This window comes from Protopterus annectens, chromosome 5.part0, assembly GCF_019279795.1.
Source record: "Protopterus annectens isolate FY-2018-M chromosome 5.part0, PAN1.0, whole genome shotgun sequence".
Taxonomy (NCBI): Eukaryota; Metazoa; Chordata; order Ceratodontiformes; family Protopteridae; genus Protopterus; species Protopterus annectens.
The window spans coordinates 688,852,774-688,869,827 of NC_056735.1; positions in this window are offsets into that span (position 1 = coordinate 688,852,774).

The following is a 17,054-nucleotide window of genomic DNA, read 5'->3' on the forward strand; positions in this document are numbered from 1 at the left end:
AAGGATCATAAACAAGCAGTGAAATGGCCCAATGAACTCTCATCCTTTTTCCACAACCCTACTGGAGTCCCTCAAGGCTCTATTCTAGGACCATACTCTTCAACATTTTCATAAACAACTGTCACACTGCCTCACACCCTGGGACCCTCATTCAATACACTGATGATTCCACCATAATTTGTACTGCTCAATCACTACCAGATCTACTTTAAAAAAAAACTCAACAGTCCTTTACTGCAGTTGAATCCTGGCTAAGAAATGCCCAACTCTTTCTTAACCCAAAGACAACAAACCTAGTACTCTTTCATCCCAAGAACACCTCCCCTGTCACTGATCATTTTAACGTTCTTGCATCTGACAACATTGTCATAGAAACAGTGCAGGAAACCAAACTTCTAGGAGATATCATTGACAATAAACTTTCATTTGATCCTCATATACAGCAAAATATAAAGAAAACTCATCAAAAGCTGGGACTTTTATATAGCAACAAACATTTCTTTACTGCAGCAACCAAAACTACCCTTGCAAAAACATTTTACTTCCCTTCCCTCTTTATGGTGCCCCTATCCTAACTAACTTGCAAACCTCTACCATAAGCAAGATGGAACAGTGCTACAACAAAGTTGCTAACTTTGCCACAAACTCTAAATATCACACACACACACACCACTGTAAACCACTCCTAGAACTAAACTGGCTTGAACTCCCCAACCAACTTGCCTTTATTCAGCTATCCACCTTGCACAACCTTATTTTTAAGCCTACTGCCTTCCCTGCACTAGCCAATCTAGTCACACCTCACACACCAGATTGAGCCCTATGATCAGAAGACAAATATCTCTTAGCTATCTCAAAACCCACAAGCAAACCAGGTCACTCTCTGTATTCATACTCTGTCTCTGTAGTTTGGAATTCACTACCTCTAGCTACCAAGTCTAAGCCTGGCCTAACCCAGTTCAAAGCCTTTTTAAAAAATCATCTCAAAAAGATATGTCTCTGCTCCTGCATAAAGCCTGCCTGATGCTCTGCACTTCCTCTTCTTCCAAATGAGCCGCATCCACCTCTTCTGTCACATTTCAATCCTTCACAGTCTGGAAGATCCTAAGGCTCTTCTAACTCCTTCTCTGTTTCTATACCATATCCTTAAGCTACTGCTCAGGCTGTATTGTTTCTATTCTTTTTAACTCTCTCACTATTATTCTGCATCACTTACTTTCTGGCTACTATTTTCCTAACTGAAACTAACATTCTATTTATTTATTAATTTATTTTTTGTCATGTACTATAGCAGTCAATGTCACGCATTGCACTACCTACATACTATGTTTTTGGACACTACATCATGTATAGTGAGAGTGACTATTATTGTCTATAATGTTTTTAACTCTATAGAATTGTCTAGATGTGTTGTATATATTGTAACATTGTGTAACATAGTTTGTTCTTTCAACTTATTTTGTATAGTATTTTTAATGTGATTTGTACTGTATTGGATTTTACTGTATTTTTATTGTACTGTATGTGGAGCTTTTCTCCCCGGGCCTCTGCTGAAAATAGGTTCTGTAGACCCAGTCAGACCACCCCAACTGTTAAATAAATAAATAAATAAATAAATAAATAAATAAATAAATAGAGTGATGGGGCCCTTAGATTTGATTTCTGATAATTGGGAGGGTGAGTGTGAATCCCACAAGGAGTCTGTTGTGGCATACATTCTAAATTTAAGGACAAGTCTTAGGAACACATGGGCTTGCCCCAGGAGAATTTGGCAGGAGCCCAGCAGCAGAAAAAGGTCTGGTATGAAAGGAATGCACGAGCCAGAGAGTAAGCTTTGGGGCAGCAAGTGATGGTTCTCATTCCTGTCAGACATAATAAACTGTAGGCAGCTTGGGATGACCCTTTAAGGTGGTAAGGAAGGTCACTGATGTTAACTGCATGGTAGAACTGCTAGGCAGGAGGCAGAGGAGCAGATTGTAACATGTTAACATGATGAAGCCTTACCATGACAAGGAGACCTTTGTGCTGAGTATTTGCAGTGAATGGCAGGAGGAGTCTGAGGGGGATCTGGTGCCTGATCTCCTCAAAGAGACTCAGACTGCCATCTCAGTGGAAATGGTAGTAATGTCCCAGCAACTCTCCCCTACTCAGGTTTGAGAAATCTGAGCAGGGTTACAGGAGTTTGGGGACATGTTCACTGAGAAACCAGGGTGCACTTACCTGGTGCAGCACAAATACAGGGCCCCAAAGACCTATAAAGCTTACAGGGTGCCTGAGTGAGTCAGACAAACTCTGAGGGAGGAAATACAGGAGATGTTGGAACTGGGAGTAATCTAGAAGTCCAGCAGTCCCTGAGCCTCCCCAGTGGAGGTAGTACCAAAGAAGAATGGCAGTACGAGGTTCTGTGTTGACTACAGGAAACTAAATAGTGACACAGAGTCAGATGCTTACCCCATGCCTAAGATAGATGAAGCCCTAGAGCAGCTGGGTGGGACTAAGTATCTGACCACTATTGATCTTACCAAGGGCTATTGCCAGGTATCCTTGACTCTCAGCACTAGAGAGAGGTCAGCCTTTGGGAGTCCTTTTGACTAGTATCAGTTCACGAAGATACCTTTTAGGATGAAAAGTGCCCCAGTGGCTTTCTAGAGGCTGGTAGATCATATCCTAGCAGGAGCAGGAGATTATGCCCTTGCTTACCTGGATGATATTGCCATCTACAGCCATTCCTGGCAAGTACACCTTCAGCATGTCAGGGAGGTGCTGGGTAGACTGCAGAGGGCAGGGTTCTCTATTAAGCCCAGTAAGTGTCAGGTGTGTATGGCAGAGGTCTCCTACCTCAGACATAGAGTGGGGAGTGGCACAATCAGGCCAGAACCTGCCAATGTGGAAGACATTCAAACATGGTCTGCCCCTTTTACCAAAAAGCAGGTGAGGGCATTTTTAGATACAGCAGAGTACTATAGAAAGTTTGTTCCCAGTGATAGCACCATAGCTGCTCCCCTCACAGACCTGAAAAGCATGGATTCTAGAAGCTTCAAAGAGCTTTGGGAGGACCCTCTATGTTTGCCAGACCAGATTACAGCAAAAAAAGTGTTGTGAAGGTGGATGCTTCAAACCATAGGGTGGGGGCTGTACTTAGCTAGGTTTCCTCAGTGTGAGAAGAGCACCCAGTGGTATACCTCAGCTGTAGACTTCAACCTAGGGAGGAATGTTATGCAGCTGTAGAAAAGGAATGTCTATCCATAGTATGGGCACTGCAGAAACTTCAGCCTTATCTGTATGGAAGGAAATTCACTGCAGTTACAGACCAGAATCCCTTAACATGGCTACATAGAGCCAGCCAGCAAAATGGCAAGTTATTAAGGTGGAACTTAGGATTACAGGCATATGACATGACAGTACAACACTGTAGTGGGATCAGTAATGCCAACACAGATGAACACTCAAGACAGGGAATGAAGTAACATATTCCCAGACAGACTTATGTCTCTCAAGCCATGTTTCTCAAGCATCACTTGAAAAACTAGCTTGAGTCTTCAAGGGGGGGGGGTGATGATATGGGCAAGTGCCAGCATAGCCAGCTGGAGTTTTGTAAAGAATGATATGTCCTGTGAATATCAAACTGATTTATACAAGATGCCTGTGTTACCAATATATTAAAACTATATGTAATTTGTACATCAAACTGATTTGCAAAGTTGCTTGTGCTGAAAATGTATTTGTGAGGTTTGCTTGTGTTAAAATGTATCAACAGTGCACCCTGCAGAAATGTAAAGAAATGTACATGTATTATTGCAACTGAATTAAATGTACCAGCTAGCATACTTTAAGAAAAATAAGGGAAATGTAAATAAGCTGTTAAGCCTTTAAAATGGCACCCTACAGTGCTAAATAGGACTGGAGATGCCGGGTCTGGGAAAGAGCCTTTGTTCATTAGCTCTGTGAAAAGAGAGGAGGCCCCAGGCACTTGTATAAACATTTGGATGTATATTGTGGCAGTCTGTGCTAAATTCCTGTCTCAACTTCAAAGGAGAATACTGCGAGACATGAGTCAGGTGACCAGATGAGGTCATTCTGCCAGCCCTCTTGGAAATTATATTTTAGATATTAAAAAGAAAAATCTCAGAGTATTGAGTATTCTGTTTGCGAAGCCTGACTTGAAAGACCTTCACCCGCAGCATCTTGCCTTGCATAGTAAGTAACTTAATTAGGGAACAGTAATTCTTTTAGATCAGTCAAGAATATAGTGAAGCTAAGTTTAGAGAGTGTTTTTCTTTATTTGTATGGGTCTGTCCATCAATGTTAATTTCAATATTTTCTGTGACTTGAACTCTGTGGTTTACTGTAAATATATATTCAATATTTTCATGCTCTTTTAGTATTTATCATTAAATATATTTAAACTTTTACTGTGGCTGGTCCTTGTAGAAATTATCTAACCTATGAGAGTACTGTTGGTGACACTGTGTGTGCCACTCCAGAAGGCCTAGCAGTCTTGGTGAACTACTACCATTTGTATTAGTATTAATATTACTCAGAAAAATTGTGCACTCTTTGTTAAGGGCTTTAGAGTAGTGCTTGGGGGTGTCTGATGGCAGTGATAACTATGTTATAGTCTGCACAGATGGGGCATAGCTAGTAAACTTGTTCTAGCCTTTCCCAGGTGTGTGTGTGTGTGTGTGTGTGTGTGTGTGTGTGTGTGTGTGTGTGTGTGTGTGTGTGTGTGTGTGTGTGTGTGTGTGTGCGTGTGTGCGTGTGTGCGTGTGTGTGTGTGTATGCGTGTGTGTGAAAATCAAATCTCTCACTGTATGTGTGTGTGTGTGTGTGTGTGTGTGTGTGTGTGTGTGTGCAAATCAAATTTATCATTTTGTGTGTGTGTGTGTGTGTGTGTGTGTGTGTGTGTGTGTGTGTGTGTGTATTAGCTACTTGGGGCAGGGGCACAAAACACTGAGTTTACAGAGAAGGTGCTGGAGATTTGGCTTTGACACTCAGGTGCGGACCTAAACCTACAGCTGTACCAGTGAGGAGTCTTTTTGGGGACCTGGAGGGAGACAGATATAGGACATCCAGACCCTGGGCTGAGTGCATTCTCTGTGTACTCTTAAGGGAAATTGTACTTGATGCAGAGAGGTCTGCATCTGGAAATACTGAGTATATCCATTTGTTTTCCAAGTGCACATCCCCTCTCCAGTGTCAGTGGTGAGGATTCAGGGTGCTTGATTACTGGCCCAGTGTGGGGACGACACATATTTGTGGCCATCAAATATTGATATCAGTGCTGGGCATCACATCCTCTATGCCATGGAGCTGGCCTATCTTAAAAGCTTTATCATGTCTCTGCCTAATATTTGGGGTCTGACTGGATAGATGAAATCAGTAAGAAAGCCATAGATAAATAACTTGCCTTCAGACAATATACAGATTATATACTGGAATCGATGCAGCCAGAGTTTATAGTAATTTATAAAAAATAAAACAATTATGACAATAGGAGAAAATGGTAATAAAAGAAAGTCATATGGAACAAATGACTATTTGCTGCTAAAGAAAGCCTCAACAGACAGTTGTAAAAAGGGAAAGATTCTAAGTATGACATGGAGAGACGATAAAGAAAAAAAAAATTGACATCATCTCAAATTCATGGATAAAGGAATGTTTACAGGTGTATAAGATGCACCTTATATTGATCAGTTACATTACAGTGACTAACAGTGGCAAACTACTTTGTAGTTGGGCCATGATGACATAGGACAAATTATTATCCCAAGGATAAAAATTCAAAGGGGGATATTTCAAGTTAATTCTTTATCACATTGATGTTTTGCCTTGCACTTAACAAATTAAACTGTTTACTTAACAGATTAGACTGTGGTTACAAATGTCTGTCTTTTGGCTTTTCCCGGTTAGGAGTCGTCACATTGGAACTCCGGTCCACTAATGACTGGCAGTGAATTTTTACTGTGTCGAGTTGCCAATCTGGCACCCAACCTTCAAGGAAGGCACACCCACACATGCTCACACCTACCTGCATGTCTTTAAATTTACTCAACTGCAGGGAGGACATGCAGACTCCACATAGAAGGTGCACCAGCCAAGAATCGAACCGGAGAGCCTCTTTCTATAAGGCGGCAACGCTAACAGCTTCACCACTGCGGCCTTAGGTTGTGGTTACAAACTGACTCCCAAAAAACAACTGTGTTTAAAGACTTCTCATTTACTTTTTGTGGATCATTTAACGCGGTATAGTTCATAAGATGAGGAGTTGAAAGCACAACTACAAATGGTTAAAACTTTCTCAGTTGATATAAGAATGACATTTGGTCTTAATAAATGAGCAAAAGCAACATTTTCAAAAAGGAAAGCTGTAGCACTAAGAAAATATCTACATGGGACAGGAATGTGATATAAAGGAACTCAAGTAGGAGAGTGTATACATATTTGGGAAAATGGGATGAAGTGTCAGCAACAAAATATAAATCAATGAGAACAAAACTCAGCAAAGAATATGTCAAAAGGCAAAACTAACATTGAAAAACTGCCCTGACATCTAGGGATAAAGTTGAAGCTATAAATCAATTTACTCTTCCTGTTGTATCTTACAGTTTTGATGTGACTGACTGTCCACAAAATGTATTGGATCTACTGAATAAGAAAAGAAGAAGAATGTTTCATGCTGATATATAAAAATCAGTGCATAACGAGAATATATATTCCTCGCTCTGAAAGAGTTTTGACCCTCCTTGAAAATGATTACATGTAGAAATCTGCAATTGTGGGACTATATACATATCTGCTGACTTCATCAGGTCCAAACATTTGAAAGTTTTAAAATATGAATAAAAGAAGTCTACGATGACATATTTGCTTAGTTTAGAAGAAGCATTTCAGAATGCAACATGAATGGATATTAAACCTGAAGTAGATACAAATCAGACAGCAACTGACTGTGCCCAAAAAAAAGAATATAACAAAATGTATCATATTTTCTGGAACAACCTCATGTTGACCAAGATTTGATGCAGGAATGGTTAATTAGAGGTGAACTGAAACCAAAAGATGAAGGGCTGATAATGGTGACCCACAATGGGGGACTACTTGCACTTTGATTTATAAAGTCCATTGAAAAGTTGGGTGAAACAGAAAAATACCGGTTTTGTATTAATAGAATTGGAAACTGTTACACATCTTGTTACTGGATGTGATAAACTCATGGCAGAGGGCCTGTATAATGCAAGGCACAAAAATGTGGTGAGAAAGTTGCATTGGGGATTGTGCAAACAATATCAAAGTAGCTGAGAAGCATTGGAAAAATGAACCAAAAGCATTATAGAGAATGATGAAGTTTATATCACATGGGATCACCCATTATCAATTGTTAAAAAAAGTAGATTTAAGAAAACCAGATATAGCTGTAGTCTGGAAAAAGACAAAAGTAGCATTGATCATTGAAATTGCATCACTCAATGACTGAAAGGCATAATAATCTAGTGAGAGTGTTGCATTGGGGATTGTGCAAACACTACATTATGGAAGTAGCTGAGAAACATTGGAAACATGAACCAAAATGTATTGCAGAGAATGATGAAGTTTATATCACATGGTGTCACCCATTACCAATAGTTCAAAAAATACATAAAAGAAAATCAGATATTGCCTCCTGTTCTATTCAGTCACCATCTACCTTCACAGTGAAGGTATGTGCAATATGATATTAGATTTCTAAGACTGTGTAGAACAATGAAAAGACCTAGGTAGTTTGTTGTATTTGTATCAATTGTATTCATATCTTAGCCTGTGCCCTTTAACACATATAAAATGCCAGTTCATGGTGTATCAGTATTATATAACAACATTTTTGATATACTAGGTAATCTCATGAATGTTTACTAATTGTGCTTATCAGTGTAATGTTATGTTATGAGAACTTTCTCTATACAGCTCTATATATACACTGCATTACTGTGGTTCCCTATTAGTATACCTCCTGCTAACCTCTTTTCAGCTTACATTTATAAACTTTTTACCATCTCTCTAATCTTATACTTTCCCTGTATTCATCTGCTCTGACTCTCTGTGGTCTTCCATCCATATCTTCTTATAGTAAGTATTAACTTTATTGCATCAATATAATATGATGGTTTAGTAGAATTTTTCTCTTTTCTTCCTTTCAGAGCCTGTGGTCACTACATTGACCATGATACTGCAGGTGCTCTGCCATAAGGCCCTAATCCCAAATGTTTTCACTGAAAATGTTGTCATTGTACAATATAAGCATATTTTACATGAAGAACATTGCTGTGTATTAACTCTAACTAGTCAAATATGTATTTGCCCTATGCTGGAAAGTGGCTGTAATATCCCCCCCAAAGAAGTAGTCCTTGCATACTAAGGACCGCTTACTAATTTGGCTACAGTCCTTTCTCATGCCCAATAGATTACACGGTATATGCCAGTTACTAAGTATCCCTAGCTGCTAGGTTTCATCTTTCATGAAATGAGAGAAAACTTGTTTTACATTGTGCCTATTTGTTAATTGTTTTCTACTGCCTAGAAAATTATTACTCTCTCTTATAATTTCATCTAAGAGTGAAAGCCCACTACACTCAGCTTTGTTTCATTTCAGTTCACCAGACATTACTGATTTTTGACCAATAGCAATCTTATCTTCCCTCTTTAAAATACCTGAAAATTGTATTCAAAAACAATTGCTAAACTACCTCTTGCAGGAAGAACTCCTATCCCCCACACAACATGGTTTTTGTCCTTCCCATACTAATAACACTGCATTTTAACCTATGCATATACTGTCAAGAAAGCAAGAGATAATGGCAAACTAGTCTCCTTATTTCTAGACCTGTCTAAAGCCATAAACACAGTGTATCACATCAAGCTTCTACTTCAAATGCTTTCAATAGGTCTGTCTCGGCCTAGCCTTCTATGGTTCAAAAGCTATCTACCCAATAGGTATCAGTCATTAAAATGGCACTCCACCCTCTCTCCATACCTCCCATTCCCCACTGGTGTACCACAAGGCTCTATCCTTGGTCTCCTCCTCTTTAGCATTCTCATCAACATCCTCAACACGTCCACACAATAGGCCTCCCTAACATAGTACACAGATAACTCCACACTCATCTGCTCATCTGACAATTTGGCACACCTGAAAAAAATTACTCAGGGAGCCTTAACAGCCACTGAAACATGGCTTTGTAACTCACAACTTATGCTCAAATACCTCTCATGAACAAATTTAAAATTCTCTCTCTTGATAATACAACCATTGAATTCACTTCTCATAACAAATTAATATGGATAGTAGTATATGATAATCTTAAATTTAACCTATGTATACAAAAATGCATAAGAAAATCTCATCAAAAACTAGGGATGTTTTCCAGAGCAAACACATTTCTCATCAAGACAACTAAAACTACACATGCCACTATTTATCTCCTCCCCACACTTCCTTATAGCGCTCCCATCCTTACTAACCTCTAGGCATCATAAAAAATCAAAAACTTGAAAAATGCTATAACAAAGTTGCTAAACATGCAGCAAATTCCCCTTAAAGAAATCACCACCGTATAGCACTAAAAAGTCTAAACTGGTTAGAACTACTCTGTCAACATGTACACAGTTTCTTATCATCTGTAAATATCCAGCATCCATCTGCTTGTCCAGAACTAAATCACATTCTGTGCAACTATGGTCCCAGTCAGGTATTACAATCCAATGACCAAAAACTCCTGTATGTCTACAAACCTATCAGATCTGCTTGGCATTTTCTATACTTGTACCATGTTGCTAAGGTCTGGAACTCCTTACCTAAATCCATCAGGTCAATACCTTCCTTCCTTCAAAACCATTCTGAAATACCTCCTAGCCAAAAGCTGGCTCTGTTCCTACTCAACACCAGGATAAACTATATCCCTAAATGTGAGCAAGTGCCTAGTCTTACATGACACCTCCTTGCTCTCCTTTCTTGACTCACTTCCTTGCTTCTATTAATTTCTCTTTTTTATACCCACATTGTACCCTCACACAGGCAGACTTCCAGACACCTTAAGTGACCACAACATAATATACTTTATATGTAGTAGAACAAGCATATGCAAAACCACTAACTATATATCCACTAGAAACACAAAAAAAATCTCTCCTGAGGTCCTCAACACTTTACTCTGTAACTGTGACTGGACCCCCCTAAAAACCCTCCCACTTGACCAGGCTGTAGCATATTTCAACAAAACATTTATACAACACCTAGACACGGTCACTCCATTGCACAAAATCAAGATTAGAACCTCTACAAACCCCTGGCTCAGTAAAGAAACCAAACAAATCATCAAGTCCAGAGATACTGCCTGGCTTTACTATCAAAAAAACAAAGAAACACAAAGCCTAACTAAGTACCAAGAACTGCGCAACCATGCAAAAAAATGCATTCGGCTGGACAAAAAATCCTACTACACAACATTACAAACTAAATACCAACACAACCCGCAAAAACTTTGGAAAAATGTAAATCAGCTACTAAAATCCACCCAAAAGGCTACCCCCAAACCAACCACCCCTGACACTAAAGTTCCCATCGAAACACAATTCAACTCCCACTTTGTGAACTCAATCCTATCCTTAGTATCACAGGATAGTTCCTTTCTCACTATCCCACCCAACACAAATAACACTAATACAAGCTTTACCCTCAAAACAGTTTCCACCACTTCAATCAAAAGCATGCTCTCCAAACTAAAAACCTCATCAACAGCAGCCGACCTACTCCCCAGCTATTTCTTGAAACTCACAGCAGATGCTATTGTTATCCCAGTCTCCACTCTCATAAACAGATCAATTGTTGAAAACTATGTGCCCAAACTCTGGAAAATATCCTATGTTACACCCATACATAAAGGTGGGACCTCCACTGAACTTAATAACTACAGACCCATTGCTTTACTCTCCCCCCTGGCCAAAATCCTAGAAAAATGTATCCATACCCAGATGCTAAACTATCTCCAAGACAGCAACATCCTATCACCTACTCAGCATGGTTTCAGACCTGCCCATAGTACCACTACAGCCCTCTGCTTCAGAGACACAGTAAACCATCTCAAAAATGAAGGCCTACAAGTGTCATCTCTTTTTTTGGATATGTCCAAAGCATTTGGCAGTCTCACATCAAATCCTGCTAAACAAACTAAACCAATATCATCTATCAAATTCCACTCTTACCTGGTTCCAAAGCTACTTAACTGACAGGTACCAAGTTGTGAAATGGGAAAATTCTCTCTCTCTCCTCAGCTGCCCATAATTATAGGAGTCCCACAGAGTTTGGTCTTAGGACCACTACTATTCATAGTCTTTACGAATGACCTCCATACCTCCACACAGCATGCATCTATAATTCAGTATGCAGATGACACTACTTTAATCTGTGCTGCACAAAACATTCCCACCCTCCTGCAAACAACTCAACTAGCATTCTCTGATGATGAAAACTACCTTACCAAAGTCCAACTTATCCTCAATCCAAAGAAAACTCACCTTATGATTATAACCAGTTCTAACAAAAACACTAACAGTCAATTCACTATCTACTCCACACAAATGCTACTCCAATTGCTCCAGTGGCACAGGCTAAGCTATTGGGAATAACCATAGACTCCCACCTAAAATTTGATAGTCATCTCAACTTAACTATAAAAAAAGTACATGCCAAACTGGGGTCACTCTACCGTATCAAACCATTTCTTACCAACAACACAAGATCAGCCATTGCTCACTCCCAACTTCTATCCACCCTACTCTATGCATCTCCCATTCTGACTAATCTCAACAAAACTGAACTAAGCAAAATGGAAGCCTGCTATAACAGAATTGCCCGCTTTGCTGCAAATTGCTCATATAGAACTCATGACTATACTGCTTTGAGACAGCTCCACTGGCTTGACTGCCCAATCTCCTAACCTACAATCCGCTCTGCCTCTGTCATTCTATCTATTACCTCCCCAATACGTGTCCTGCTCTCAAAAACCTAGTACAGCATCACTCAGCCAAAAGGCCTCTTAGATCATCAAGCAAACTACTACTAGAAGTCACCAACAGCTACAATAGCTTTGGAGATGCACTATATAGTAGTTCAGTGGCTAAAAAATGGAACTCTGTCCCTACTAGCATTCAAAACACATCATCCAAAGCCTCCTTTAAAGACCTCATCAGGCAACATCTCAAGCAAATTTGGCAGTGCCATGATTGCTCCCCAGGCTAATGAAAGCAGATAACATATACATACTAAATCTAGAGCACTTGATAATAGTTTTCAGTCTTACTCACAAACACTGGCTAATCTACAATGTATGTACTGTACCTGTGTACTATGTAGGTATTCTACCTATGTTCTAAATTTCAGCTGTACACCACAAATCTATTAATTACCTTTATTTTTAAAATTAATATTTTTTTGTTTGTTCTCTCCACTGTAACTGTTTATGTGCCACATACCACTGTAAAAACATGTCTCTTGCAATTTGTGTGTATACTGATCATGTCTAAATAACTAAATGTGTCTGTAATTTTTCTTTGTGGAGCTTTTCTCCCCGGGGCCTCTGCTGAAAAAGGGCCTTTTCGGCTCAGTCAGACACCCCCGGTTAACAAATGTAAAATAAAATAAATAAATACTGAACATGTAAAGCTGTTGTATGTCTTACACATGCATTTTAAATAATTTTCTTATATTTAAAATATTAAGTGTGGCACTGGATACCACTGCTTCAGTATTGTGATTAAGTTAATATGTAACAAAGGGTTGTGGGTGGTCTGTCTTTCAAGCACTGTAAGCAGGAATGAGACAAAGCAGCCACACAACTGAGAGTGCAGGTGTGAAACACTGAAATGCATGATCAGTCTTGTCAGTGTGAATGAGTTAAATGACATCAGCAAAAGAATCAACAAAACATAAAACCCTGAGTGGTGAATAATGCCAAGAAATGCAGAAAGCAGTATGTCTAACCATGGTCACACACACTGAGATAAATTCTTTTCTGAAAAAAAAAAGAGTTTTGAACAGGTAAAAAATGGCAAGATCATCATGCTCTGAAGTGGGCAAATCATTAAAATAAAGAAATTAAAAGGCATTGAACAGTTTCTGGGAACTAAATACTATTTAGGTGATTAAAATGTAGAGACTGAATGGCTAAAAGATCAAACTGAGATGTCTTTTCTCAGAATATTCCCTTTTCTCCAAGGTATGGTGATCTCGGACTTGGTATATATACGTTTAGGGTGGAGGCTTACCTCCCACATTTTTGAGATTTGTTCTTCTTTCTCCCTACCCTACCTTTCTTCTTTCAAAACCATTCTGAAAAACTTCTTAGCCAAAAGCTGACTCTGTTCCTGCTCAGCACCAGGAGAAGCTATATCCTATATATAATAATATATAATATTGTTGTTGTTGCGCCTTTCGGCTTTTCCCAGTTAAGGGTTGCCACAGCGGAACTCTGGTCTGCTAATAATTGGTAGTTGTTTCTTACGTGCCAAGTTACCAGTCCTGACGCACAACCTTCAACGAAGGTACACCCATTCACGAAATCTCAACGCAGAAGACGATCTAGCTGAGAATCGAACTGGACAGCGTCTTACTGTGAGGCAACAACATTGCTCTTCTCCAGATTTTCGGTCTTTTTTTGTTGGCTTTTTGGCGTTTTGAGAGACAATTCTGAAATGAGGTTAACTGCAGTAAAGGGTGGAGGTTTCCATTAATATCTTTTCCATAGAATGTACATTGCCAAATAAAATATCTCAAGCATGAGTGAGACAAAGCAGCCCACACAACTAACTAAATATCTCGAGTAATTGCATAATAAAGGTACAGTACATGAAGGTATAATGTGAGAGTAACAGAGATATCCATAAAATTCAGTATATGCTGGTCTATAGCATTATGGGTCTACATTACTACAAGGCTCAGAATTAACCATGTTTCAAAACAAACAGGAGCAGGCAAACAGACAAAGTCAATTTAGGTATATATAAAAAAGCAAACAAAGAAAATAAATTATACAATGACCCCCATTAATATTCAAAAACATGCACGCTGGTTGGTCAGCGTGCATATTGTAAATCAGAGTTATAGTAATGGAAAAAGGTCCGGTCGCCCGGACTTTTTCCATTGCTATAACTCTTTTTTTTACAGCAACGGAGAACGCAAGATCTCCATTGCTTCACACTGTCTCGGTATGTTAAACGAGTTTAACATAGCGAGACAGCTTTAAAGAAGCAATGGAGATTCTCCTTTGCTTTTTTTAAAGCTGTCTCGCTATGTTAAACTCCTTTAACATAGCAAAACAGTTTGTAAAAAGCAACGGAGATCTTGCTTTCTCCATTGCTTTTGCCCACAGCTCTAATGTACTGCGTAGGCATACGCATGCGCAGTACATCAGAACTGCCGCAGAATACCAGACAGCTGTGGAAGGGCAGCAAGGGGGCATTATACAATACCATTATTTAAGAAAAGTAATTATTTTTTTTTTCTTAAATAATGTCGTTGTATAATAGCAATAACCCACTTCTGGGTGTGGGTAATGCTGGATTTACTCATGGTTGACTTTGTTTGGCCACTCGGGCTTCGCCCTGATGACCAAACCACACCAACCGTGGGTAAATCCAGCATTACCACACCCAGGCATGGGTTATTGCTATATTAACCCATACAAATCCAAATAAAACAGGCCCTGCCTGCTTTCATTATATCTCGTTTATGTGCATTCCTGAAAACTATGATATAATTTTATTTTATAAACACTTTACGTACTTTAGAACATTCCAGGATCTTATTTTCTATGAAATAACTGCATGCCTAGATGAAAAAGAATACTGAACATGTTGGGCTTTTGTGGAGCAAAAGACTAAATCATGCATTTATCACACAACAAAGAACACCCTGTCATGCCTTAAAGCTTATAAATATCTTGAGAACCAAGGTTAACATTCATGACTCATCAAGCTGGGGATGTTATCCTCCTCTAAACACTTCTGTAATTCTATATTAAAAGTTCAGACTGTTTCTTCTGAAGTTCTTCACAGCTGTGCCTTCATTAGAAAATGGGTTTACAGATCTATAGGTCAGCTGTGTTTCTAAGTGCACTGTCTACTATAATTATTGCATTTTTCTTTCTGCAGCATTGTGGACTTGTTTTCTGTTGCCATGTTGCCAATGTTCCCTTCTGTTTTTACTAAAGATATTCGCATGTAACTTTCAGCCAAATATGACCCAAATCTATTATGCATCCAAAACAGAATTACACCATAGAAATATGCAGCACAGTTCTGCAGTGTGTGGCTGTATTAAAAATAAGGGAAGACAAAATAAAGTCAGAAAAATGAAACACAATCACTGTTCTCTAAGTAACTTTCTAATACTGTACATAGAGGCATGAGTGAAACAACTCAGAGGCAAACTGATGATTAGTGAAAAGAGTATGTTATATTTCAGTAAAATATTACACAGACAGTGAAACATTTCAGAGATGTAGTTTTAAATCATCATGGTCATAACTGAAAATATAAGAAAATAGCAACAATAAAGTTGAAAAACAAAACAAAAAAATAATGCCAACATGTTTTATGAAGGGGGCAAACTACCCTGTACCCCCCACAGCCTATGCTACTTTATTATAGCATCTCCTAGGTCACGTCATGGTGGAAAAAAGGCAAACAACAACCCTCACTGCACCTTTATTTCATACATCAAATTTTGTACTGCCAAAAAAGCTAGTAGCACAAAGTTTTGCAGTTCAACCTTTTCAGGTCAGCCTTACAGGTTTCAACATTACTGTTATGAATATAAGTTGTAATAATGTGTATAAAATTAAAAATGGAACAAAAAATTAAGATTGTTCCATGGATGTGAAGTAGTGTTTTCATCTATAGTCAGGGATAGTGTATGGTCATTTGGCCACGCCCTAAAAATGGCTAAACCATTCTGTTATTCACGTGCAAGATACAAAAGATAGGATTTACAAATAAATAGCTATGATGGATTGTTATATTATATCAATATAGAAGTATACACTTACACATTGTAGTGTACAACTGTACAGCATGATGCAGTGTGGTACATTGTATGACTAAGTCAGTAACATTGTATCTGACCGAGTGATTAAATTCTGACATCCCTCAGCAGTTGAAATTCTAAGTTTGTTTTTGTACAAATTAAGTCACTACATTTCATGGCACATTTACTATATAAAGCACAGCAGTACAGTTCTGTTACTTTATATAGTACAGTTAATAAATGGCACAGCCCAATTTAATGCTAGAAACCCCGTTTGAAATTAAAAATCTAAATAATCTGTTAGTTTGGCACAAAGGTTCTATAAAGAACTCCTCCCACCCATGTACTTGCAGGAATTTGAGGAATTAAACCTAATGTATACCTGGTGAACTTTTACATAAGTTTTCAAAAAGTTAAAGTGTCTTAATAGGACTTTATAGGCATCTTAGTTGAGAATACTAACAGGATATTTACAAAGATGGATTTTTAATATATAAGAATTGCTCATAAGAAATATTTTCTTCTCTGACCTTTTTTGTCTTAAAATTTAATTTCTCTGAATTTACTTGTACTATTCCTTTCTGCTGCTGTTGGCAGTATAGGCTCTTGTTACAAACAAAATGACTACAGCAGATGTCAGACTAAGCCTGTTTTTTTAAAAAGTTATAACAACAAACCATGTGTGCGTGCATACCATGATATGTCACAATGCCAACCCCTTTGTATAAGAAGGTGTAGGATTCTCTGCTTCAGCTGCCTGTAAAAAAATCCTTTCTTTTAAGTATGCTGCAACCAAAGGATGTAGCCTGAGGCAGATTTATCCTGGCAGCCTGTTTTTAGTATATCTGAAACACAAATCATTAAACAAAACTGTGCCATTGCCTTGGAATGTGAAATTTAATAACATTCAAGGCTCTAAGTGCTTGTAGGTGGAGACAGGACTTGGCATGTAGCAATGTCGAGGGATCAGTCAAGTCCCAAACTGCTATACCCTACAGCT